This window comes from Taudactylus pleione, unplaced genomic scaffold (genome assembly GCF_031769625.1).
Source record: "Taudactylus pleione unplaced genomic scaffold, aTauple2 ptg000253l, whole genome shotgun sequence".
NCBI classification, from domain to species: domain Eukaryota; kingdom Metazoa; phylum Chordata; class Amphibia; order Anura; family Myobatrachidae; genus Taudactylus; species Taudactylus pleione.
The window spans coordinates 1709583-1735103 of record NW_028284655.1 but is presented as its reverse complement, the minus strand read 5'-3'; the positions used below and the strand labels follow the sequence as shown (position 1 = coordinate 1735103).

General features: G+C 47.2%; 1 protein-coding gene across 3 annotated transcripts in view; it reads right to left on the bottom strand.

The window, feature by feature from the left end:
• The window catches only part of ADGRL1 (adhesion G protein-coupled receptor L1), a 427170-nt gene that overhangs the window by 270645 nt on the left and 131004 nt on the right, over positions 1-25521 (bottom strand). The gene's annotated exons all lie outside the window — the stretch shown is intronic.

Genomic DNA, 25521 nt, shown 5'->3' with positions numbered 1-25521 from the left:
TTATGTTTCCATCAAAAACTGTGACAAGCAATTTACTGGATTGCCAGTCAGTCACTTACTCAATACCTGTGTATGGGGAAGCAAACTTAGGCCCTGATTCAGAGCCGGATGCTCTGACCAGAGCGCTCGCTCTGAATCAGGGCCCACCTCCATAATTATGGAGCGTCCTCCTGGACGCTCGTATAGCTGTGGGTCACCACCCACAGCTATACGAGCGTCCAGGATGATGGTCGCGATGGTCTTGACCATCGCCACTGCGAGCCGCAGCTTGCGGTTGAGTTTCTCAACCGCAAGGCCCGGAGTGATTTTGGCTCTATCAGATTCCCTTGGGAACGCCCCCGTCTGGGAGGCACGCCCCCGGCACGCCCACCAAAGGGGGCGTGCTGTCAATCAACATCGACAGCACGCCCCCTTTGATCAGACACAACGAGCGAAGGAAAGTCCTTCGCTCGTCGCGTCTCGCGCATGCGCACGACGGAGCTCCCTCCGTCGTGCGCATGCGCAGCGCACACCATCGACCCACTTGCGAGCGGACAGCCGCTCGCGAGTGGGTCTGAATCAGGCCCTTAGATGAAACATGGGGAACCGCAAGATTTCTCTCCAGTATCCCACTACATGAATACCATAAAGCTGTGAAAATGCCTCTTAGCATTGATAAAGGACTTTTCACATCTTTTAATTAGAACCCCAAGTGCTTTTGTGTGAAGAGGGCTGTGCATTACCCTGCGTAAAGCAGACAACTAAATAATCTCATTCTGCAAAGTATAATCACGTTTGTGCCTGTGGGGTAATGATTCTAACCTACACGTGGCAAGGAGCAACCTACTCCACCCAACTCCTCCAATAAGACCACTTGTACCATACACTGCCAAGCTGGCCCACACTTACCTATACTACCCTGAGCATATGAGTAAAACTAAACATGTGACGTCACAAAACAGCGGTGGCGCTGTGGGTCTGCATGAAACGGGCATGAATAGGAATGGGCAAAGCAATGTGTTTCGGGCAGAGAGTACTTTTAGGGGTCTATTCAGCAAAAGTGACGATGTTGCCCAGAATTTTATCGGGCAACATCGTCACGATTTTTTATGAATGATTAAACTTAAGCTCTTCAGCATTATTTTGTGCAGGGACAGCGGTTGCGGTAACACGCTGTCCCTGTGATGTTACAGAAGGTATCGTTATCGGTTTCCGAAAACAATACCCTCTGTTTCTGCTACTGCGCATGCTCAGTCATGCGCTTCCGAACAGTCTCCGTCCCGGCTTTGAGGTGACCGCAGAGCGTTAAGTTCAATTACAGCCTTTCCAAAGTGATTGACATGTGTATACAGGATTTATATTAGCCTGTATACATGTATATTTATATGCTTGTATATATACATTTTAAATATAATAGCACATACATATACATGTATACAGGCTAGTATAAAGCCTGTATACACATGTCAGTCACTTTCGGCAGGTTTAACAGGCTCTAATTGGACTTACCTGCCAGCGGTCACCGCAAACCAGGCACGGAGACTGGGTGGAGTTACAGGATGCTGCAGGGACTTATGGGAAAATTTCACTCTGTCCCTGCAGTTTTCGGGCAATTTCTGAGATGGTGTTATATAAAGTAATGATTTTTTGAGCAATTTAACGCTTTTTGCTATGCTGAATAGCAAAGAGCGTTAACGCACTGTAGAGATCAATGGCTGATCCCTGCAGTGCGAGATGGGAATTAATGGAGAAGATAATTGCATTATCGTCTCCATTAACCCATTGCTGAATAAGGGATTTACACAAAAAAAATGCGGAAATGATGATTTCCGCATTTTTTATGTAAGAAAATCATTGCTGAATAGACCCCTTATTCTTGGTCACTCTTGAATTCATGTAGAGGCATGATCACAATTCTGTTTATTATATTCATTTAAAATTATATTTTTAACATATTTATTTATGTACCATTTAGCTATCTAGACTACGTCCAATTAAAGAGAAGATATTATGCAACTCTTTTAAGAAAGTAAGGGGTATATTTACTAAAGGGCGGGTTTTTAGAAGTGGAGATGTTACCCATAGCAACCAATCAGATTCTAGCTATTATCTTCTAGAGAAGGTGCTAGATAAATGATAAGTAGAATATGATTGGTTGCTATGGGCAACGACTCCACTTCTAAAATCCCACACTTTAGTAAATATAGCCCTAAGAGAGAACTCTCTGAAAACAGCGTCTCTGCATGAAATGAATGTGATGTACTAAAGTTATCTCTACACAAAGGCTCCCTGCACCATTATAGACGTTCCTGGTATTGCTGCCACTTGTCTGTGTACAGAGTCACAGTCATAATAGAAGTGTATATTCATCTTCTACATAAAGGGCAATGTGGCCGCTACAAGTGTACAGATAATCTCGTTACACAGAGCGTTGTCATGGTGCAGGTATGCTCACCTACATAATAGAGCGATATATGCGCTTTATGAGAGTATGTAAAACATCTGCATTGTTACTTAACACTCTGCAAATCATAGTTGTCCGTCTATGTACACACATTCAGCTCCATTATATTGTATGGAATATAAAGATAACATCAAGACAGGATTCATTCCACATTATCTGCATAATAGAGCAATACATGACTGCATAGAAAAGCCCTGCATTGTTACAAAGCACTGCGACTGTCATGGTTAGCTCCATTACACAGTACAGAAAATAGGGATAACATCAAACCATAAGGGGCGGGATGCATGACGTAACGCACTCGCGATGCGATCCGCCAGTCATCGCATGCATGCCGGCGTTGGTAACGCCGGTATGCATGACGAACACCGCAAAGGACCGCTCTGTCGGTAAGAGCGACCGTTTGCGGTGGAGGGACTTCCGGGTCTATAGCAGCATCGACAGGTTTCTATAGGGTCTGCTATATTGTGAAATTTACCCGTTTGCTAACGCCAGCATGGGCCTATTAGCTAACGCCATTTTAAGATTGGCCATTGTAGTCTATAAGCTACTTAACGTAGATTTTACCGGGAGAGAGATCCTCTGGCAGTTAGGAGCTGATTGGTTGGTACGTCTCTCCACTTTATCAGTCACTGAAGCTTAGTACCAGGGGCGTATCTACCCATTGGCCAGGATGGCACTCGCCAGGGGTGCCGGCCGAGGGGGGGGGGGGGGGGGGGCGCCATCCGGCAGTGCCTCCCATGGTCAAGGGGTAGAAATATGAAATATGAAAATAGAAATAGTATGCCCCTATGATGTCCGTCCAGGGCCTGGGAGCCGCTGGTGAGTGAGAGGGAGTCACCCACCCCCTAGTTCCCGACACCACCTCCTCACTCGCCCCAGCACCTCCCCACCCGTCCTCCCCCAGCCTTCTCCTCCCTGTCCCCGAATCCTCCCCCGCTCGGCCTGCCGGCTGCTCCTGTGTGGGCTGACAGCAGGAGACACGGGCATCAATCTCACATGCCGCCGGGAACCGAGGAGCGGAGAATGTGGGAGGGTACCTTCCGGCTGCTCCTGTGCGGGCTGACAGCGGGACACCAGAGGTATGTGACAGGGTGTAGTGTGACAGGCTGAGTGTGAGTATGTGACAGGGTGTAGTGTGACAGGCTGAGTGTGAGTATGTGACAGGGTGAGGTGTGACAGGCTGAGTGTGAGTATATGACAGGGTGTAGTGTGACAGGCTGAGTGTGAGTATGTGACAGTGCATAGTGTGAGTGTGTGACAGGGTGTAGTGTTAAAGGTGACAGGGTGAGTGTGAGTATGTGACAGGATGTAGTGTGAGTATGTGACAGGATGTAGTGTGAGTGTGTGACAGGGTGTAGTGTGTGTGTGACAGGGTGTAGTGTTACAGGTGACAAGGTGTAGTGTGTGTGACAGTGTGTAGTGTTACAGGTGACAGGGTGTAGTGTGTGTGACAGTGTGTAGTGTTACAGGTGACAGGGTGTAGTGTGTGTGACAGGGTGTAGTGTTACAGGTGACAGGGTGTAGTGTGTGTGACAGGGTGTAGTGTTACAGGTGACAGGGTGTAGTGTGTGTGTGACAGGGTGTAGTGTTACAGGTGACAGGGTGTAGTGTGAATGTGTGACAGTGCATAGTGTGAGTGTGTGACAGGGTGTAGTGTTAAAGGTGACAGGGTGAGTGTGAGTATGTGACAGGATGTAGTGTGAGTATGTGACAGGATGTAGTGTGAGTGTGTGACAGGGTGTAGTGTGTGTGTGACAGGGTGTAGTGTTACAGGTGACAAGGTGTAGTGTGTGTGACAGTGTGTAGTGTTACAGGTGACAGGGTGTAGTGTGTGTGACAGGGTGTAGTGTTACAGGTGACAAGGTGAGTGTGAGTATGTGACAGGATGTAGTGTGAGTGTGTGACAGGATGTAGTGTGTGTGTGACAGGGTGTAGTGTGTGTGTAACAGGGTGTAGTGTTACAGGTGACAGGGTGTAGTGTGTGTGACAGGGTGTAGTGTGTGTGTGACAGGGTGTAGTGTTACACGTGACAGGGTGTAGTGTGTGTGACAGGGTGTAGTGTTACAGGTGACAAGGTGTAGTGTGTGTGACAGTGTGTAGTGTTACAGGTGACAGGGTGTAGTGTGTGTGACAGTGTGTAGTGTTACAGGTGACAGGGTGTAGTGTGTGTGACAGGGTGTAGTGTTACAGGTGACAGGGTGTAGTGTGTGTGACAGGGTGTAGTGTTACAGGTGACAGGGTGTAGTGTGTGTGTGACAGGGTGTAGTGTTACAGGTGACAGGGTGTAGTGTGAATGTGTGACAGTGCATAGTGTGAGTGTGTGACAGGGTGTAGTGTTAAAGGTGACAGGGTGAGTGTGAGTATGTGACAGGATGTAGTGTGAGTATGTGACAGGATGTAGTGTGAGTGTGTGACAGGGTGTAGTGTGTGTGTGACAGGGTGTAGTGTTACAGGTGACAAGGTGTAGTGTGTGTGACAGTGTGTAGTGTTACAGGTGACAGGGTGTAGTGTGTGTGACAGGGTGTAGTGTTACAGGTGACAAGGTGAGTGTGAGTATGTGACAGGATGTAGTGTGAGTGTGTGACAGGATGTAGTGTGTGTGTGACAGGGTGTAGTGTGTGTGTGACAGGGTGTAGTGTTACAGGTGACAGGGTGTAGTGTGTGTGACAGGGTGTAGTGTGTGTGTGACAGGGTGTAGTGTTACACGTGACAGGGTGTAGTGTGTGTGACAGGGTGTAGTGTTACAGGTGACAGGGTGTAGTGTGTGTGACAGGGTGTAGTGTTACAGGTGACAGGGTGTAGTGTGTGTGTGACAGGGTGTAGTGTTACAGGTGACAGGGTGTAGTGTGAATGTGTGACAGGGTGTAGTGTGAGTATGTGACAGGGTGTAGTGTTACAGGTGACAGGCTGAGTGTGAGTGTGTGACAGGGTGTAGTGTGAGTGTGGGACAGGGTGTAGTGTTACAGGTGACAGGGTGAGTATGTGACAGGGTGTAGTGTTACTGTAACTGGCAGGTGAGACATGGGGGCTGGCTAGGGAAAGGTTTTAAGTATAGTGTGTGTATTTATACAGAAAATATGGGGGGAGGGGCCGCCATTCCATTACTTTGCCATGGGCGCTCGGACCCCTAGATACACCCCTGCTTAGTACATCTATATCTGAAAGCCTATGTATCACTGAGCTAACTAATATAGCAAAATGGTTTAGTACATGGCTAAATATGTCCATCATGATTTGTATCACTAACCTACAGTTTGCCATAGGAGGGATGTACAGGTCAGGGAGGTAGTGACTGACAGCTTTGCAAATTTGCTCTGTAGAAAGTCACTGTCTGTGGCTTGGGGGGTTAATATACAGATCGCGTCACAGCAGCTGCTATAACTGAAGTGCCAGCTTTTTGATCTTCTTAGATTTCCTTTAGGACTCCCTTATGAGACCACACCCATTTTCATGACAGGACACGCCTCTTTAGCTGCAGGAAATTGTCGTGACTATGATGACTCTGTGCTGTCGGCAGCCATACAAATATACAGAGTTGGGCCCTTGTGCACGCTGCTAATCCCCTCTGTATTCAGAAAGGCAGAAGTAATTACCATAAAAGTAGAACAATGTGGAAGGCAAGAGGGACTGGAGAATTTCAGTTAAAATTAAGGACAGTTGGTTGACAGGGAAAATTTACATGGATTATTATGTATTTAAAGATAGATTAATATTTTCTATAGTACAGTAAAATAGGGATGGGGGTGTGAGAAGAAGACGACAGACTGTATGTAAGTCTGAGGAACTGACTTATGGATGCAGGCACCAGACTAGATGCAGGTGACAGCTGTTCATGGCACTATGGGATTATTTGTATACCTGCCAACTTTTATCTTCCTAGATGCAGGCCATTGTTTTGGAGCCTCGTGGAAAGGGGTGGAGCCTAATAGTACCCCTGTTTACGTCACTGTGGGGGCATGCCCAGCAATCTCTGCGAGATGCTGGGCTGTCCCCAGGCTTCCCCTACACTGTGAATAGATGCTGTGCTCTCGCTAGGACACCTGAGAACTGTTTAACTCTTGAAGCGATATATCTGTTTATTAAATTGGGGAGATTTTGTATCTCAGCATTAGAAGAAATCAGCATTAACGTGATGATTAGGGCTCTCATGAAAAATAGGCCCCTCAATGTCAATATACCATGTGGAATATAATTACCAAGAGCTTTAACCACTCTGTACAATTGTACAGTGCTGCATGTTCACTATTCCGATACAGGAAAAAAAATAGTCAGTAAGTGAAAGCACTTGGATAGTTATGAGCTATGTAATATCCTAGCAACGAAACATAGGAGTGTGTATGTGTGCTTGGATTTTACTGGTGGTTGCTGCTGTCACTGTGTGTAGTACAGTGTGATATAAGACTGTCTGAGTAACACAAAGTTGTGTGTGTGTATACACTACATGCAGGTGTTTAGTGCGACATCACTGTCTGTCACCCGCTAACCTGGCATTAAAGCAGAAAAGGTGCAGGCTCATTTAAATATCACCTAACGATATCCGTGTTTATGAATATGCAATTCCTTATTAAAATATAAATTAATGATATGCCCAATTAGAAAAGAAGACATGAATATGCAATTGTTCATTAGTGTTCATTTACATAAGTAATGAGGATACACTGAAGAGCACTGTAGAGTCACCTTTAGCACTGTGTGACTGGGCCGCCTATGGTTCTGGGCAATGGTTTGTCTTCTACACATTGACTGTTGTCTCTCGTTTGTGTGACACAAATGACACAATCTGAGGGCCTGATTCAGCAAGGATCACTATTCTGCTAATACGCACGCACCGCAGTTGCCAATATTAGCGGTGAAATGCAAATGTTTGCAATCACATTGCGATCACAGCTTACCACAAGGACGCCCACTTCCCCTTACATACAGCCGTATATCTGGGCAACATAGCAAAATAATCGGTAACATCGAGTAACATTGGACCCATACGCACAGGTAAGGCAGGTCAGACCTCACTCAGGAATTATCAGCGTACGCTATGAGGCCACAGGCTGCGTATGATATTACAGTGGATAATTTATGCACGCCCCTGAAACGCCGTCCCAACGCACTGGCACGCCTGCGTTCGCCCGAACATCCCCCCGTCACCACCCACAAATGGCACTTTCTGTCAATCAATGTGCTCAGGGTCTGCGTAGCCTCTGCAAACGCATTTCCCACGCAATTGCTAGTTCGCGCACTGCGATGCATGCACATGCGCAATGCAAATTAATCGACCGATTGCGTGCGTCTTTGCAACTGCGATTCTTGCTGAATCAGGCCCTGTGTACGCTGCTGTGGAGTTTCATACATGTGATTTTTTTCTAAAATCTGATTAGTTAGTTTTTTTTTCTTTTTCTAAGTCTCAATGGGTGTATATGTATACATACAGCTATGACATGTGTCATGCACAGGTATAAGGGACACTTATAGCTGCCCCTTATATCAGCTTTCCTCTTCTCCCAGGTTTACAAATGGGGCTTCCAAGCTATTTCTTTTGGTCTTCCAAACTACAAAGTTCCTGGAGCACAAATGTTCCCTTGTCCACTATGAGCTTAATTCAGCAGCGTATGCAATTGCAACTACGTACGCAGATCGGCCGATTGTTCAGTACTACGCGTGCATCGCACTGCGATTACGCACGCAGATAGGAATGCATCACAAAGTGAGTGACAGGCGTTTGGGGGAGTGGTTGTAGAAACGTGCGTGCCTGTCCATTTGAATGGCGCTACATGGGTGTGAATAAACTAGCCACTGCGATTGCCTACGCAACTTGAGTATTCACTGTGTGCTACGAGACTTGGGTCAGCCCTGCTGTAATTGTGGTGAGGGGCCGATATGCTTCGATGTTACTGATGTATACGCAGGACTGCGAGGTGTAACGGAAGAAGGCAGTAGTGGGCGTCTCTATGAAACGTAGCGTTGGCAGAGGCATATTTTGCAGCTTCATTGTGCGCGATTACGCAGCTGCGATCGCAATTGAGATCCATACTGAATCAGGCCCAATAGTTACTACACAACATGGGTCTGATGCTGAGTTGAACACAAATTGTCTGTAAATACACAGAACTAACTGTGTATATTCGCTGACATGCAGATGTGTGCGCATTGTTTTTGGTACATCCACCTTCTATCCGTGCACTTTGATACTCATTACCATCATCAGGGCGCACGTGCACCAGTCTACATTTGGCGCTAATGATATGCCTGGAAACAGTCATGTTTATGCTGCCATCAAATTCTGCATAGCACGTCCACACCCCCTCTCTGACCATCCCGTTTTAGCCCAGTGACCCCCTTTCAGCCAAAAGTGGAGATGTGACTGCAGTGCACACACCTCTGCATTGCTTATACTGTACTGTTTAGGAGCAAATATACAGGCTACACAAATAGGTGCACAAGCAGCTCTGCACCTGGCTTTATATCTCCTCCACCAGTCTCCCTATACCCTTACATTTCCTACACCAATCACCAGTGGCGTACCGATGGGGGTGCGTATGGGGCACCTTGCCCTGGGTGCCATCTGACAGGCCTGGCAGAGGTCGGCGTCGTCAGCCTGGGCATTGTCCACTGCTGGGATCAAGTGTTGATCCCAGCGCTGGAAGTCCCGCAGTCCAGTGAGATGTGTCCCCGGAGGAACATATCTCACCAGACTGTTTCCTGCGACGGGTGACATTTGAATTTGGCACGACTGGTCACGGACCAGCAGCCAATAGAAAGAAATAGCAGTGAGTCAATCGCGGCTCACCGCATCATGGCTGGCTCTGCTGGTGGCGTCTGACATGAGATGCCGCTGGGCAGAAGAGTCAGTTCGGTGGCTGCGGATGGAGGATGAAGACATTGTGGGAAGAGCTCCAGTGCCCGTGGAAGAGACCAGAAGACGCCAGGCTCAAGTGAGAAGAGCTCTGGCAGCGGCGGCGTTGGCCAGTACGGGCCAGCAGCAGAAGAATGCAACCTCTCCCACCGTACAGGTATGCCCTATATGAAGCCTTCCCACCGTTAATCCCTCCCGAGACCACCAGGTTGTTTGGCACTAGGCCCGTGGGGGTAATCAGACCTTAGGCCTGTAGCACTGATAGGCAAGCAGGCGGGTGGAGAAGGGCACTATTTATTTCAGCTTTCCCTGGGTACCAAACCCCCTAGTTACGCCCCTGCCAATCACCTTATATCTCCTCCACCAGTCTTCATGTACACTTATATATCCTGCACCAGTCTCCTTACACCGTTATATATCCGCCACCAGTCTCCCTATAACCATATATATCCTCCACCAGTCTCCCTATACCTTTATATTTCCTGCACCAGTTTCCCTATACCCTTATATCTCCTCCACCAGTCTCCCTATACCCTTATACATCCTGCACCAGTCTCCCTATACCATTATATATCCTCCACCAGTCTCCTTATACCTTTATATTTCCTGCACCAGTCTCCCTATACCCTTATATATCCTTCACCAGTCTCCCTATACCCTTATATATCCTCCACCAGTCTCCCTATACCGTTATATATCCTCCACCAGTCTCCCTATACCCTTATATATCCTCCACCAGTCTCCCTATACCCTTATATATCCTCCACCAGTCTCCCAATACCTTTATATCTCCTCCAGCAGCCTCCCTAAACTCTGGCAGCGCATGCTGGGATATGTAGTCCCACAGCAGCTGGAGTGCCAGGGTTCGCCACCACTGCCCTTATATCTCCTCTACCATCCTACCTATACCCTTATATCTCCACAACCAGCCTCCCTTTACACATATATATCTTCTCCACAAGGCTTCCTATATCCTTATAATTCCTCCACGAGTCTTCCAGACCATTATTCATCTCCAACCACCTTCCCATGTCAATAAACTGTCCCCCACCAGCACCCTCTTCCATTCCCTCCCCTCGCCTTTAATTCATTCTCCTACTAGCACTTCATTTTCCGTATACAAGCAGCAGGAAGAATAGGGGAGAACTATGGTATCAAACACCAAGGTGCTGGTATAGGATACCAATTGGATGAGAACACGCTCAACACAGTGATTACATCACTGGAACCTCCCAAGCACAGCCAATTAGTACAATAGAGGACAGTACTTTCTGCCCCATGTGATGTTTCTGTCCTCCCTGTGCTTGCCGTAGGACACCTGTGTTACAATTGGACAGGTGAACTGCTCCAGTCAAACTCCCCACATCCCCTCCTTTAAGCACCACTTGTATACGAAGTAAAGACAGAGGAAAAGACTGAATTACATGGAGAGGGAAGAACAGCACATACGTAGCAACTAGAAGGGTTTCCTTTCGATGGACATTGGGACATACAATCCAACATTCCTAGCAGTTGGGAGAGAAGTCCTCTCAAATTTCGACTGCCCACCTAAATTAGAACGTATTGTAGATATGGAAATGAGCCTTGTGAACTGGTGGGTTCTGTTTAAAATAAAAATTGATTCAACCCACAAAATAGCTGTTTTTGCTGTGTGCAGGTATCAATTTTTTCACTTCATTTTCCTTCATCACCTTGAAACTACTATAAAAGGGAGGCGGATGTTCCCAGAGCCAGCAGCCAAGCCCTCACACTCCATATAGAATATCACCTGAGGTGTTCAGCATCCTGAGCGAGGCACTGGAGCCTGAGGTGATGTACATCATTTATGGAAGCATTTATTTAGGTCAAATGTATGGATAATAGAATGTCAGAAAACAGAACTGTCTGGGAGATTGATATCCAATGGCACTAGAGCAATGACTAAATGTGTGTATAAAACGTGTAATTGTCATGCCTTAGGAAAAATTGCCTGTTTGTGTACCAGTTCAACACCCACCTCGGGGGCATCTTCCCAGAACATGTACAGGGTTCTACACAGTGTGCCCTCTAAGCAGTGCCCTGTGGAAATGGCTTGGCAAATGCACTGTGCATGGGGTATTATAAAGAAAAAATAAAGCTTCTTAACCCTTTCATAACACACAGATCAGGATAAGCACAGAAACATTTGGCGCCTTTTTGTAACCATAACATATATAATTTTTTAAAACTGTACAGCTAGCCCCCTGCCGAAATACAGGTTAGGAGCTGACTACACAACATTTTTCCTCAGATTCATATGAACAGTAACAGCAAAAAAAGATATAAAAAAAATGCTACTGAGAAAAGGAAAATAAGCTGCAGTGTCCAGTGCGCCACAGACTAAAATGATGTTGGCACATTTAAGGTCACTTTCAAAGCTGTTAAACTGGTATCTTGTGATAGCAAGTGGCAGCTGTCAGGCTAATAAACCCGACTATGCAGGGAAATATAAGGTTACTACATATTACACCTTGTGATGGGAAAATTTGTGAGATAAAGGCGTTTATTGCTGAGGGCAGGTGAGGGGCATTCTTACTTCTTGTGTCGCCCACATTCACAGCAAGAATACAGGCGATACCAGAAAATGAAAGGAACCTCAACGGTATATTTACTAAGAATCGTGTTTGGTCAAGATTGAATTCTTGCGCGAGTTTCCACTGATTTTTAAATGCAGAGATTTATTAAAGGCAAACACGGGTGTAAAAACATGATTAGATCTGCAAAACACAGCCAAACACGCAAATACAAGTCAATACACCATCAAACCAAATCGCAAGTATTTTCCATACGCAGGAATGCAACACAGGGATTTACTAATAATCGTGATTGCAAACATGATCAGAGTGCTATAGGTGAAAGAAAGGGTTAAAAATTAAGGAAAAAAAACAGTGTGGGGCCCCCCTTCAAAAGCTTAACCAGCCCTGGACCTCTGAGCCCATTTTGAGTACAAGAAAATCGTGAGGGAAACTGGCATGGGGGTCCCCCTATATTCCTATAACTAGCAACGGGCTGGTAATATCATAGCAGGGAAACAGTGTGGGGTCCCCCTGCCAAAGCATTCACCAGCCCCAAACTGGTCAGCCCAGGGCTGGCAATCCTTGGACTGTGCCCCCTCTCCAGTATAAAATAGGATCCCACTCCTGAGGACATTTATTTTCTTAAATGTTAACACTTTCTTTCACCTACAACACACAGTAGCCTGCACAGAAGAACACACCGCTCACAGGCAGGTCTGTTTAATATCAGCCCAATACGACTGAGCATGATCGCACATGATTCCGTAGACCATCGGAAAACTCGATTGTTAGTAAATTTCTGTGTTTGGTTGGGAAAAACTCTCACGTGTACCAGCGATGCCCAACGTGTTTAATCTCAAAAACAAATAGGGAAAAGAGTATCTGGGGAAGATTCTGCACAAGAAAAATACTCATGTATCTTATGTACCAACCGTAAATAATCGTATGTGAAGTGAATCCTCCCCTTTACGTTTGGAAAGTTGATGGTGCTCCCTGGGGTCAAAAATAGCCCAATAGAAATTACATTTCTTGCAAGTCAGGTGTTTAATCTCAAGCAAACAAGATTCTTAGCAAATTTAAGGTGGGTACACATTAGATGATATGTCGCCCGATTTGACCTTTTGTTTTCACGTCTACATTTGTTCTGTCTACGTTTGTCCCTGCTGCCTATAGCGTTCTCTTTCTTTTATTACTGAATGTTGCCTCTTATAATGAAACATGCGACAGCTATTCTGCACCGGGCAAACTACATGTCACACGTCTGACCCGGTTCCTCTTTATAAAAACATGGCATCATTACCCGAGACAGAACATTCAATTCCTTGACTCACTTCTGAAAGGATCAATGATAATTTTTCTTCACGGCAATTAATTTAGTCAACTGAGTATTTTTGGTTCTCTGAGACATGTTTAATCAAGTAGGTTTGTTACCATCAGCCCTGGAGGTGTGCAGAAGCCTGACAGTGATGGCCCGGCGTGTTTCAAGAGAGACATATGTGAACAGAAAGGTGCCGTCTAGGTGATCAGGTTAATTAACTCTTTGTAAAGAAAATGTGTAATTGACATTAATTATCACTGCATAGATAGAGATTTGCTGTCTAGCTATACTGGGTTGCATATTCATTATCAGTGTGAAGAAATGCTATTAAAATTCGGTGCAGAACCTAAGCGGTATCAGCCTATGGGTATTTTGTGTCATACCGCCGCCAGCCAAGCGCTGAGCAGAAGACGTTTTAGGGAATTATAGCAAAGCAAAAAGTTCACCCACACAGTGATCAATCAATATAATCTATAAGGACGATAAATGAGACTGAGGATATGAATAATGGGGGTATACAGGTACGGCGCTCCAAGAAAGTTCAAATATAAGTCCCTAAAGCTGTATACACACGTAAAGATATTCTGTCCAACCATCCAACTAGTGGATTGGTTGGAATGAAAATCTGGTAAGATATGAGAGCAAATGACAATCAGCAATTTGCTCCCAAACGCCAGAAAATGGACAAAAACTGTTGTTTGAACAAATTGTTTAGAAACTTGTCTGACGACCATTTTCATCTGTTTTCTGGCATTTAGGAGCAAATTGATGATCATCAGTTACTCCCATATGTTACCAGATTTTCATTCCAACCAATCAGCTAGTTGGCTGGTTGGACAGAAAATCTTTCCGTGTGTACCCAGCATTAGTGTGTTTTTTCTCTCTCCTCATCAGTTCTTATTCCAATCTTAAATCATGTGGACAAAAAGAGGAAAAATAACATACCATAGTGTAGGGTAATACATATATACAAACACCCAGTGCTCACAGGATGGACAATCATATCATTGTAAATCCTCCAAATAATAGAGACGACCTCACACAGCCACAGTGTGAAAGCAAGATCACAAGATCACCCTTCTGAATCAATGCTTACCCCATTAATTCTTCATCATGAGCATATCACAAATAAATAGCCTCTGGTCACTTCCTGATGTAGGTCATAACTCCATCCACATCCCATGAAAAATCAAGCAATAAAAAAAATTGTCCCGGTTCAGATGTGGAGGCTAATGCATTAGCAGCTGCCGTGCGAATATACAGTATGCTAATGCTACAACCACCTGGAAATGTAAAGAGAGGCCCAAAGGCGGCCACATAGATCCAAACAACTCCATACAAATACACAGCGGTGGTCGCAGATCTTCCGATAATCGACCATCTGAGTAACGCTACGGTTACGCAGTATGGCCAAGGTAGCTGAGACGCCTACGCTTTTGTCGCCACTCCGTTACCTCCCACAAAATGGCCCGTCTTTCAATCACTTGCGAATAAATCCTTATTACAACCGTAATCCCATTTGATCACAATTCCATCACTACGAATTAGGCCCGTATTCAATTTGGAGCGAAAAGCCGGAATCGCCGAAAAAGCATGAACCCCCGTGCAGCCTTCAGACAGTCCCCCAAAGATAAACTGCATGAAAAATTAAAAAAAAAAAACACTTAAGAACCCCCCCAAAAAATCACTTTAATTTTGGGGGCGAAAAAAATAAAGGTGGGGGACAAAGTTAAAAACTAGCGAACTAGACTCCAGGGGAGTACCCAAGTATGCCCCATGGGTTTTTTCATTGCAGGGGCTTGCGGCAGGTGGATTTTTCACGATTTTTTAAACTTAACTTTAGCAACTTTTAAATATGCTGTTCCCCATTTTTAAGTACCCCAAATTTGCTGGGATAACTTATTTTCTGCACAAATTCCTCCTGAGTACAATTCTTCACCACCTATAGAAAAACGCTATTTAGCAGCTATTGAGCCCTTTCAGAAACACCAAATACCTTCAGCGAGCCAAATCGGGGGGTACCATATGGAACCCCCATGTCAGAGTATCTCTTGGGGGGTGTCAGGTTGATTTCCCCAAATCTGACTGTACTTTCCGCTTGTTTCAGTTTCGCCGGGTCCCGTTTTCGCGTACTTTCAAATTGAATACGGGGATAAGCGGGGACGCGTGCGATACTTTTCTGCCTCCAAAACAGGCGAAGTAGGCGGAAAGTCTGGGAGGCGAAAAAGTATCGCAGGTGCGAATCAAATTTAATACGGCTCTTAGTCGCAGTCCACCGATAATCACTGCGCGAACATCGAAATAGCGCCCACATCTACATCAGGCCATTTGTGTATACTATACATAAAATGTATTAGACCAATAGGTCAGAACATGGATAAAAGTAACACAAAGGAGGCAATTATATTGTTTAAGCAAGTGTGCAGCTCCCATCGCACTATTCATTTGTTGCCGCTGACTAGTGAGAATGCAGCAGGCACCCATATTTCTGCTCGCACCCTACCGAGGTGGTGAGCAGAAATCGTCAAAAAGTTTGTGTTTTGGACACCCAAATGGTAGTTTGGGCAATATAAATAGGACTGTAGACGGGTTTAGTCGCTTCACGCTAAACTCGATGGGTAGAATTCAATTGTTTCGCCCCCATATGCGCCCGACAGGAGCTATTCAATTGTTGCTCCTGTCGGGCGCAATCAGCTGCCGGCGCACCATTTCGTCTTGCACCGAAAAGTGACCTGTTTAGGTGCTCAAACGGCACTTTTCACGATCGCACCCATCACTTTGGTCGGGGGTAGCCGTTTTACGCAACTAAACCCAACCTCTATGGGCACGATCAGCGCGATAACAGGTATCAATAGAATAGCGCCCCGCGATCTCCTGTCACTTTAGACAGGAGATCGGGCGCGCTGAAACAATTGAATACCGCCCGATATGTTCAAAAAATAATGTGTGCCCAGTAATGGGCGCCTGCCAGCTCAAACAACTGAATTTGCCCTGTCTAAAGTGACGGGAAATTGCCACGCAAAAACAATTGATAAAGATAACTTACTGTGTAAACGTGTTGGTTTCTCCTCATTGAATTCTTGTTTCATGTTCTCACATGAGAAAATAACTTTACAGTCATATATTTCTTCCATATACAAAGTATAGGATGGGCACAAATAGTCCTAATGGGTTGATTGCATGTGTTACTTTACAATTGTTATCGCCTTCATCTGCTTGCCATGCTATAGCTACTGAAACAATTCAGGGACAGTAGTACGATCTGATGACACAAATGCGCATGAACCAGGTGACACAGTGGGAGGCACAGAGCATCACGTCGTTCAGAGAGGTAACTGAAGATCAATCAATTTTCCTATACATGTGGGTGGTCAAACAGTTTACTAAACAGGAAGTTCATAGATGGGGTAACACACAGGGCAGTCTATTTTTACCAATAACTCTTATTTTCCTAGATTTCATACTCCTAATTAAAGGAGTAGTCACTCCCTAAAATAATAGCTTATAGCAATCATGCAATGTCCCTCCAAAAAAAAACACGCACCCATTACCTGCATTTGCTATCTAATTGTATTTGGATTATTAGCTCTGTGGCTCGCTATTGAAGATGACTGAATCGTACAATAATACAAGCTGTGGTGCTGCCAGCCATCTGAACGATTCAGGTAACCGGGGGCTACAGTATATGGATTGGAAGGATCCTTATATTTACTACAATGGGATAGGAACAGTTAAAGGGGAACAATAACCAAAAGTCAGCAACCCCTTTAAGAGACCTACAGTGAATAGATTTACTAGTATTTAACTAACATTTCACCCAAAAGGATGCGTCAATGTCTTCCACGGATTGATCAGACTTCACTTTAAAATAAGTTTCAGTTGACCCTATTCTCCCTATTTATCCCTAGTCCCCTGATAGCGGCAAAAGGCTGTTCTTATGTTAACAAATCTAACCAGTAATCGCAGCAAATTTAACAATAAAGTTGCCAGACAGTTGAGCAGGGATATGCAGGCAAAGCCTCCCCTGTCATACTCCCTCCCCTATCATACTCCCTGTCATACGCCCTCCCCTATCATACTCCCTGTCATAAGCCCTCCCCTATCATACTCCCTGTCATACGCCCTCCCCTATCATACTCCCTGTCATACGCCCTCCCCTATCATACTCCCTGTCATACGCCCTCCCCTATCATACTCCCTGTCATACGCCCTCCCCTATCATACTCCCTGTCATACGCCCTCCCCTATCATACTCCCTAGCATACGCCCTCCCCTATCATACTCCCTGTCATACTCCCTCCCCTATCATACTCCCTGTCATACTCCCTCCCCTATCATACTCCCTGTCATACTCCCTCCCATATCATACTCCCTGTCATACTCCCTCCCCTATCATACTCCCTGTCATACTCCCTCCCCTATCATACTCCTTGTCATACTCCCTCCCCTATCATACTCCCTGTCATACTATCTCCCCTATCATACTCCCTGTCATACTCGCTCCCCTATCATACTCCCTGTCATACTCCCTCCTCTATCATACTCCCTGTCATACGCCCTCCCCTATCATACTCCCTGTCATACGCCCTCCCCTATCATACTCCCTAGCATACGCCCTCCCCTATCATACTCCCTGTCATACGCCCTCCCCTATCATACTCCCTGTCATACGCCCTCCCCTATCATACTCCCTGTCATACGCCCTCCCCTATCATACTCCCTGTCATACGCCCTCCCCTATCATACTCCCTAGCATACGCCCTCCCCTATCATACTCCCTGTCATACTCCCTCCCCTATCATACTCCCTGTCATACTCCCTCCCCTATCATACTCCCTGTCATACTCCCTCCCATATCATACTCCCTGTCATACTACCTCCCCTATCATACTCCCTGTCATACTCCCTCCCCTATCATACTCCTTGTCATACTCCCTCCCCTATCATACTCCCTGTCATACTATCTCCCCTATCATACTCCCTGTCATACTCGCTCCCCTATCATACTCCCTGTCATACTCCCTCCTCTATCATACTCCCTGTCATACGCCCTCCCCTATCATACTCCCTGTCATACGCCCTCCCCTATCATACTCCCTAGCATACGCCCTCCCCTATCATACTCCCTGTCATACTCCCTCCCCTATCATACTCCCTGTCATACTCCCTCCCCTATCATACTCCCTGTCATACTCCCTCCCCTATCATACTCCCTGTCATACTCCCTCCCCTATCATACTCCTTGTCATACTCCCTCCCCTATCATACTCCCTGTCATACTATCTCCCCTATCATACTCCCTGTCATACTCGCTCCCCTATCATACTCCCTGTGATACTCCCTCCCCTATCATACTCCCTGTCATACTATCTCCCTATCATACTCCCTGTCATACTCCCTCCCGTCATACTCCCTGTCATTCTCCCTCCAATATCATACTCCCTGTCATACTCCCTCCCCTATCATACTCCCTGTCATACTATCTCCCCATTCATACTCCCTCCCCTATCATACTCCCTGTCATACTCCCTCCCCTATCATACTCCCTGTCATACTATCTCCCCTATCATACTCCCTGTCATACTATCTCCACATTCATACTCCCTGTCATACTCCCTCCCCTATCATACTCCCTGTCATTCTCCCTGTCCTATCATACTCCCTGTCATACTACCCTCCCCTATCATACTCCCTGTCATACTATCTCCCCTGTCATACTCCCTGTCATGCTCCCTCCACTATCATACTCCCTGTCATACTATCTCCCCATTCATACTCCCTGTCATACTCCCTCCCCTATCATACTCCCTGTCATACTATCTCCCCATTCATACTCCCTCCCCTATCATACTCCCTGTCATACTCCCTCCCCTATCATACTCCCTGTCATACTATCTCCCCTATCATACTCCCTGTCATACTATCTCCACATTCATACTCCCTGTCATACTCCCTCCCCTATCATACTCCCTGTCATTCTCCCTGTCCTATCATACTCCCTGTCATACTACCCTCCCCTATCATACTCCCTGTCATACTATCTCCCCTGTCATACTCCCTGTCATGCTCCCTCCACTATCATACTCCCTGTCATACTATCTCCCCATTCATACTCCCTGTCATACTCCCTCCCCTATCATACTCCCTGTCATACTACCCTCCCCTATCATACTCCCTGTCATACTCCCTCCCCTATCATACTCCCTGTCATACTACCCTCCCCTATCATACTCCCTGTCATACTATCTCCCCATTCATACTCCCTGTCATACTCCCTCCCCTATCATACTCCCTCTCCTGTCATACTCCCTCCCCTATCATACTCCCTGTCATACTCCCTCCCCTATCATACTCCCTGTCATACAATCTCCCCTATCATACTCCCTGTCATACTCCCTCCCCTATCATACTCCCTGTCATACTCCCTCCCCTATCATACTCCCTGTCATACTACCCTCCCCTATCATACTCCCTGTCATGCTATCTCCCCATTCATACTCCCTGTCATACTCCCTCCCCTATCATACTCCCTCTCCTGTCATACTCCCTCCCCTATCATGCTCCCTCCAGTGTCATACTCCCTATCATACTCCCTCCCCTGTCATACTCCGTCATACTCCCTCCCCTATCATACTCCCTATCATACTCCCTCCCCTATCATACTCCATGTCATACTACCCTCCCCTATCATACTCCCTATCATACTCCCTCCCCTATCATACTCAATCAAACTCGCTCCCCTATCATAATCCCTGTCATACTCCCTCCCCTATCATACTCCCTGTCATACTCCCTCCCCTATCATACTCCCTCCCCTATCATACTCCCTGTCATGCTCCCTCCCATGTCATACTCCCTGTCATACTCCCTCCACTATCATACTCTCTGTCATACTATCTCCCCATTCATACTCCCTGTCATACTCCCTCCCCTATCATACTCCCTGTCATACTACCCTCCCCTATCATACTCCCTCCCCTATCATACTCCCTGTCATACTACCCTCCCCTATCATACTCCCTGTCATACTATCTCCCCATTCATACTCCCTGTCATACTCCCTCCCCTATCATACTCCCTCCCATATCATACTCCCTCTCCTGTCATACTCCCTCCCCTATCATACTCCCTGTCATACTCCCTCCCCTATCATACTCCCTGTCATACAATCTCCCCTATCATACTCCCTGTCAAACTCCCTCCCCTATCATACTCCCTGTCATACTCCCTCCCCTATCAAACTCCCTGTCATACTACCCTCCCCTATCATACTCCCTGTCATACTATCTCCCCATTCATACTCCCTGTCATACTCCCTCCCCTATCATACTCCCTCCCCTATCATACTCCCTCCCCTATCATGCTCCCTCCAGTGTCATACTCCCTATCATACTCCCTCCCCTGTCATACTCCGTCATATTCCCTCCCCTATCATACTCCCTGTCATACTCCCTCCCCTATCATACTCCCTGTCATACTCCCTCCCCTATCATACTCCCTCCCCTATCATACTCCATGTCATACTCCCTCCCCTATCATACTCCCTGTCATACTCCCTCCCCTATCATACTCCCTGTCATACAATCTCCCCTATCATACTCCCTGTCATACTCCCTCCCCTATCATACTCCCTCCCCTATCATACTCCATGTCATACTCCCTCCCCTATCATACTCCCTGTCATTCTCCCTCCCCTATCATACTCCCTGTCATACAATCTCCCCTATCATACTCCCTGTCATACTCGCTCCCCTATCATACTCCCTCTCATACTCCCTCCCCTATCATACTCCGTCATACTATCTCCCCTATCATACTCCCTGTAATAACTCCCTCCCCTGTCATACTCCCTGTCATTCTCCCTCCAATATCATACTCCCTGTCATACTCCCTCACCTATCATACTCCCTGTCATACTATCTTCCCATTCATACTTCCTGTCATACTCCCTCCCCTATCATACTGCCTGTCATACTCCCTCCCCTGTCATACTCCCTGTCATACTATCTCCCCTATCATACTCCCTGTCAAACTATCTCCCCTATCATACTCCCTCCCCAGTCATACTCCCTCCCCTATCATACTCCCTCCCCTGTCATACTCCCTCCCCTTTCATACTCCGTCCCCTGTCATACTCCCTCCTCTGTCATACTCCATGTCATACTCCCTCCCCTATCATACTCTCTGTCATACTCCCTCCCCTATCATACTCTCTCCCGTCATACTCCCTACCCTATCATACTCCCTGTCATACTATCTCCCCTGTCATACTCCCTCCCGTCATACTCCCTAACATACTGTCATACTCCCTCCCCTGTCATACTCCCTCCCCTATCAAACTCCCTCCCCTATCCTACTCCCTCCCCTATCCTACTCCCTCCCTTGTCATACTCCCTCCCTTGTCATACTCCCTATCATACTCCCTCCCCTGTCATAGTCCTTCCCGTCATACTCCCTCCCCTATCATACTCCCTCCCCTGTCATACTCCCTATCATACTCCCTCCCCTATCATACTGCCTCCCCACTCATCCTCCCCTGTAATACTCCCTGTCATACTCCCTCCTCTGTCATACTCCCTGTCATACTCCCTGTCATGCTCCCTCCCCTATCATACTCCCTATCATACTCCCTGTCATACTATCTCCCCATTCATACTCCCTGTCATACTCCCTCCCCTATCATACTCCCTCCCGTTATACTCCCTGGCATGCTCCCTCCCCTATCATCCTCCCTCCCCTATCATACTCCCTGTCATACTATCTCCCCATTCATACTCCCTGTCATACTCCCTCCCCTATCATACTCCCTCCCGTTATACTCCCTGGCATGCTCCCTCCCCTATCATCCTCCCTCCCCTATCATACTCCCTCCCCTGTCATATTCCCTCCCCTGTCAAACTCCCTCCCCTATTATACTCCCTCCCCTGTCATACTCCCTCCTGTCATACTCCCTCCCTTATCATACTCCGTCCCCTATCATACTCCCTCCCCTGTCATACTCCCTCCCCTATCATACTCCCTCCTTTGGCATACTCCATGTCATACTCCCTCCCCTATCATACTCTCTGTTATACTCCCTCCACTGTCATACTCCCTCCCCTGTTAAACTCACTATCATACTCACTCCCCTGACATACTCCCTCCCCTATCATACACCCTCCCGTCATACTCCCTCCCCTATCATACTCCCTGTCATACTATCTCTCCTGTCATACTCCTTCCCGTCATACTCCCTGTCATACTCCCTCCCCTATCATACTCCCTGTCATGCTCCCTCCCCTATCATACTCCCTGTCATACTCCTTCCCCTATCATACTCCCTCCCCTGTCATACTCCCTCCCTTATCATACTCCCTCCCCTGTCATACTCCCTCCCCTATCATACTCCCTGTCATACTCCCTCCCCTGTCATACTCCCTATCATACTCCCTCCCCTATCATACTCCCTCCCCTGTCATACTCCCTCCCTTATCATACTCCGTCATACTCCCTCCCCTGTCATACTCCCTATCCTACTCCCTCCCCTGTCATACTCCCTGTCCTACTCCCTCCTCTGTCAAACTCCCCTGTCATAGTCCCTCCCATCATACTCCCTCCCCTATCATACTCCCTCCCCTGTCATACTCCCTATCATACTACCTTCCGTCATACTCCCTGTCATACTCCCTCCCCTATCATACTCCCTCCCCTGTCATCCTCCCTCCCCTATCATACTCCCTGTCATACTCCCTCCCCTATCATAATCCCTGTCATACTCCCTCCCCTATTATACTCTATCCCCTGTCATACTCCCTCCCCTATCATACTCCCAGTCATACTCCCTCCCCTATCATTCTCCCTCCCCTGTCATCCTCCCTCCCCTATCATACTCCCTGTCATACTCCCTCCCTTATCATAATCCCTATCATACTACGTCATACTCCCTCCCCTATCATACTCACTGTCATACACCCTCCCCTATCATACTCCCTCCCCTGTCATACTCCCTCCCCTATCATACTCCCTGTTATACTCCCTCCCATATCATACTCCCTGTCATACTCCCTCCCCTGTCATACTCCCTCCCCTATCATACTCCCTCCCTTATAATACTCCCTCCTCTGTCATTCTCCCTCCCTTATCATACTCCCTGTCATACTCCCTCCCCTGTCATGCTCCCAATCATACTCCCTCCCCTATCATACTCCCTCCCTTGTCATACTCCCTCCCCTATCATACTCCGTCATACTCCCTCCCCTGTCATACTCCCTATCCTACTCCCTCCCCTGTCATACTCCCTATCATACTCCCTCCTCTGTCATACTCCCCGGTCATACTCCCTCCCCTGGCATAGTCCCTACCCTGTCATACTCCCTGTCATACTACCTTCCGTCATACTCCCTGTCATACTCCCTCCCCTATCATACTCCCTCCCCTGTCATCCTCCCTCCCCTATCATACTCCCTGTCATACTCCCTCCCCTATCATAATCCCTATCATACTCCATCATACTCCCTCCCCTATCATACTCCCTGTCATACTCCCTCCCCTATCATACTCCCTCCCATGTCATACTCCCTCCCCTATCATACTCCCTGTTATATTCCCTCCCATATCATACTCCCTGCCATACTCCCTCCCTTATCATACTCCCTCCCCTATCACACTCCCTCCCATGTCAAACTCCCTCCCCTATCATACTCCCTGTCATACTCCATCCCCTATCATACTCCCTCCCCTATCATACTCCCTCCTCTATCATACTCCCTCCCCTATCATACTCCCTCTCATACTCCTTCCCCTATCATACTCCCTCCCATGTCATACTCCCTCCCCTATCATACTCCCTGTCATACTCCCTCCCCTATAATACTCCCTGTCATACTCCCTCCCCTATCATACTCCCTGTCATGCTCCCTACCCTATCATACTCCCTTTCATACTCCTTCCCTTTTCATACTCCCTCCCCTGTCATACTCCCTGTCATACTCCCTCCCCTATCCTACTCCCTCCACTGTCATCCTCCCTCCCCTATCCTACTCCCTCCCCTATCATAATCCCTGTCATACTCCCTCCCCTATCATACTCTCTCCCCTGTCATACTCCCTCCCTTATCATACTCCCTCCTCTATCATACTCCCTGTCATACTCCCTACCCTATCATACTCCTTGTCATACTCCCTCCACTATCATACTCCCTCCCCTGTTATACTCCCTCCCCTTTCATACTCCGTCCCCTGTCATACTCCCTCCTCTGTCATACTCCATGTCATACTCCCTCCCCTATCATACTCTCTGTCATACTCCCTCCCGTCATACTCCCTCCCCTATCATACTCCCTCCCCTATCATACTCCCTCACGTCATACTCACTACCGTATCATACTCCCTGTCATACTATCTCCCCTGTCATACTCCCTCCCCTGTCATACTCCCTATCATACTCCCTCCTGTCATACTGCCTCCCCTGTCATACTCCCTCCCCTATCATACTCCCTGTCATACTCCCTCCCCTGTCATACTCCCTATCCTACTCCCTCCCCTGTCATACTCCCTATCATACTCCCTCCCCTGTCATAGTCCTTCCCGTCATACTCCCTCCCCTGTCATACTGCCTGTCCTACTCCCTCCTCTGTCATACTCCCCTGTCATAGTCCCTCCCACCATACTCCCTCCCCTATCATACTCCCTCCCCTGTCATACTCCCTATCATACTACCTTCCGTCATACTCCCTGTCATACTCCCTCCCCTATCATACTCCCTCCCCTGTCATACTCCCTCCCCTATCATACTCCCTGTCATACTCCCTCCCCTATTATACTCTATCCCCTGTCATACTCCCTCCCCTATCATACTCCCAGTCATACTCCCTCCCCTATCATTCTCCCTCCCCTCCCTCCCCTATCATACTCCCTGTCATACTCCCTCCCCTATCATAATCCCTATCATACTACGTCATACTCCCTCCCCTATCATACTCACTGTCATACACCCTCCCGTCATACTCCCTTCCCTATCATACTCCCTGTTATACTCCCTCCCATATCATACTCCCTGTCATACTCCCTCCCCTATCATACTCCCTCCCCTGTCATACTCCCTCCCCTATCATACTCCCTCCCATGTCATACTCCCTCCCCGATCATACTCCCTCCCCTATCATACTCCCTCCTCTGTCATACTCCCATGTCATACTCCCTCCCCTATCATACTCCCTGTCATACTCCCTCCCCTTTCATACTCCCTCCCATGTCATACTCCCTCCACCATCATACTCCCTGTCATACTCCCTCCCCTATCATACTCCCTGTCATACTCCCTCCCCTATCATACTCCCTCCCCTATCATACTCCCTCCTCTGTCATACTCCCATGTCATACTCCCTCCCCTATCATAC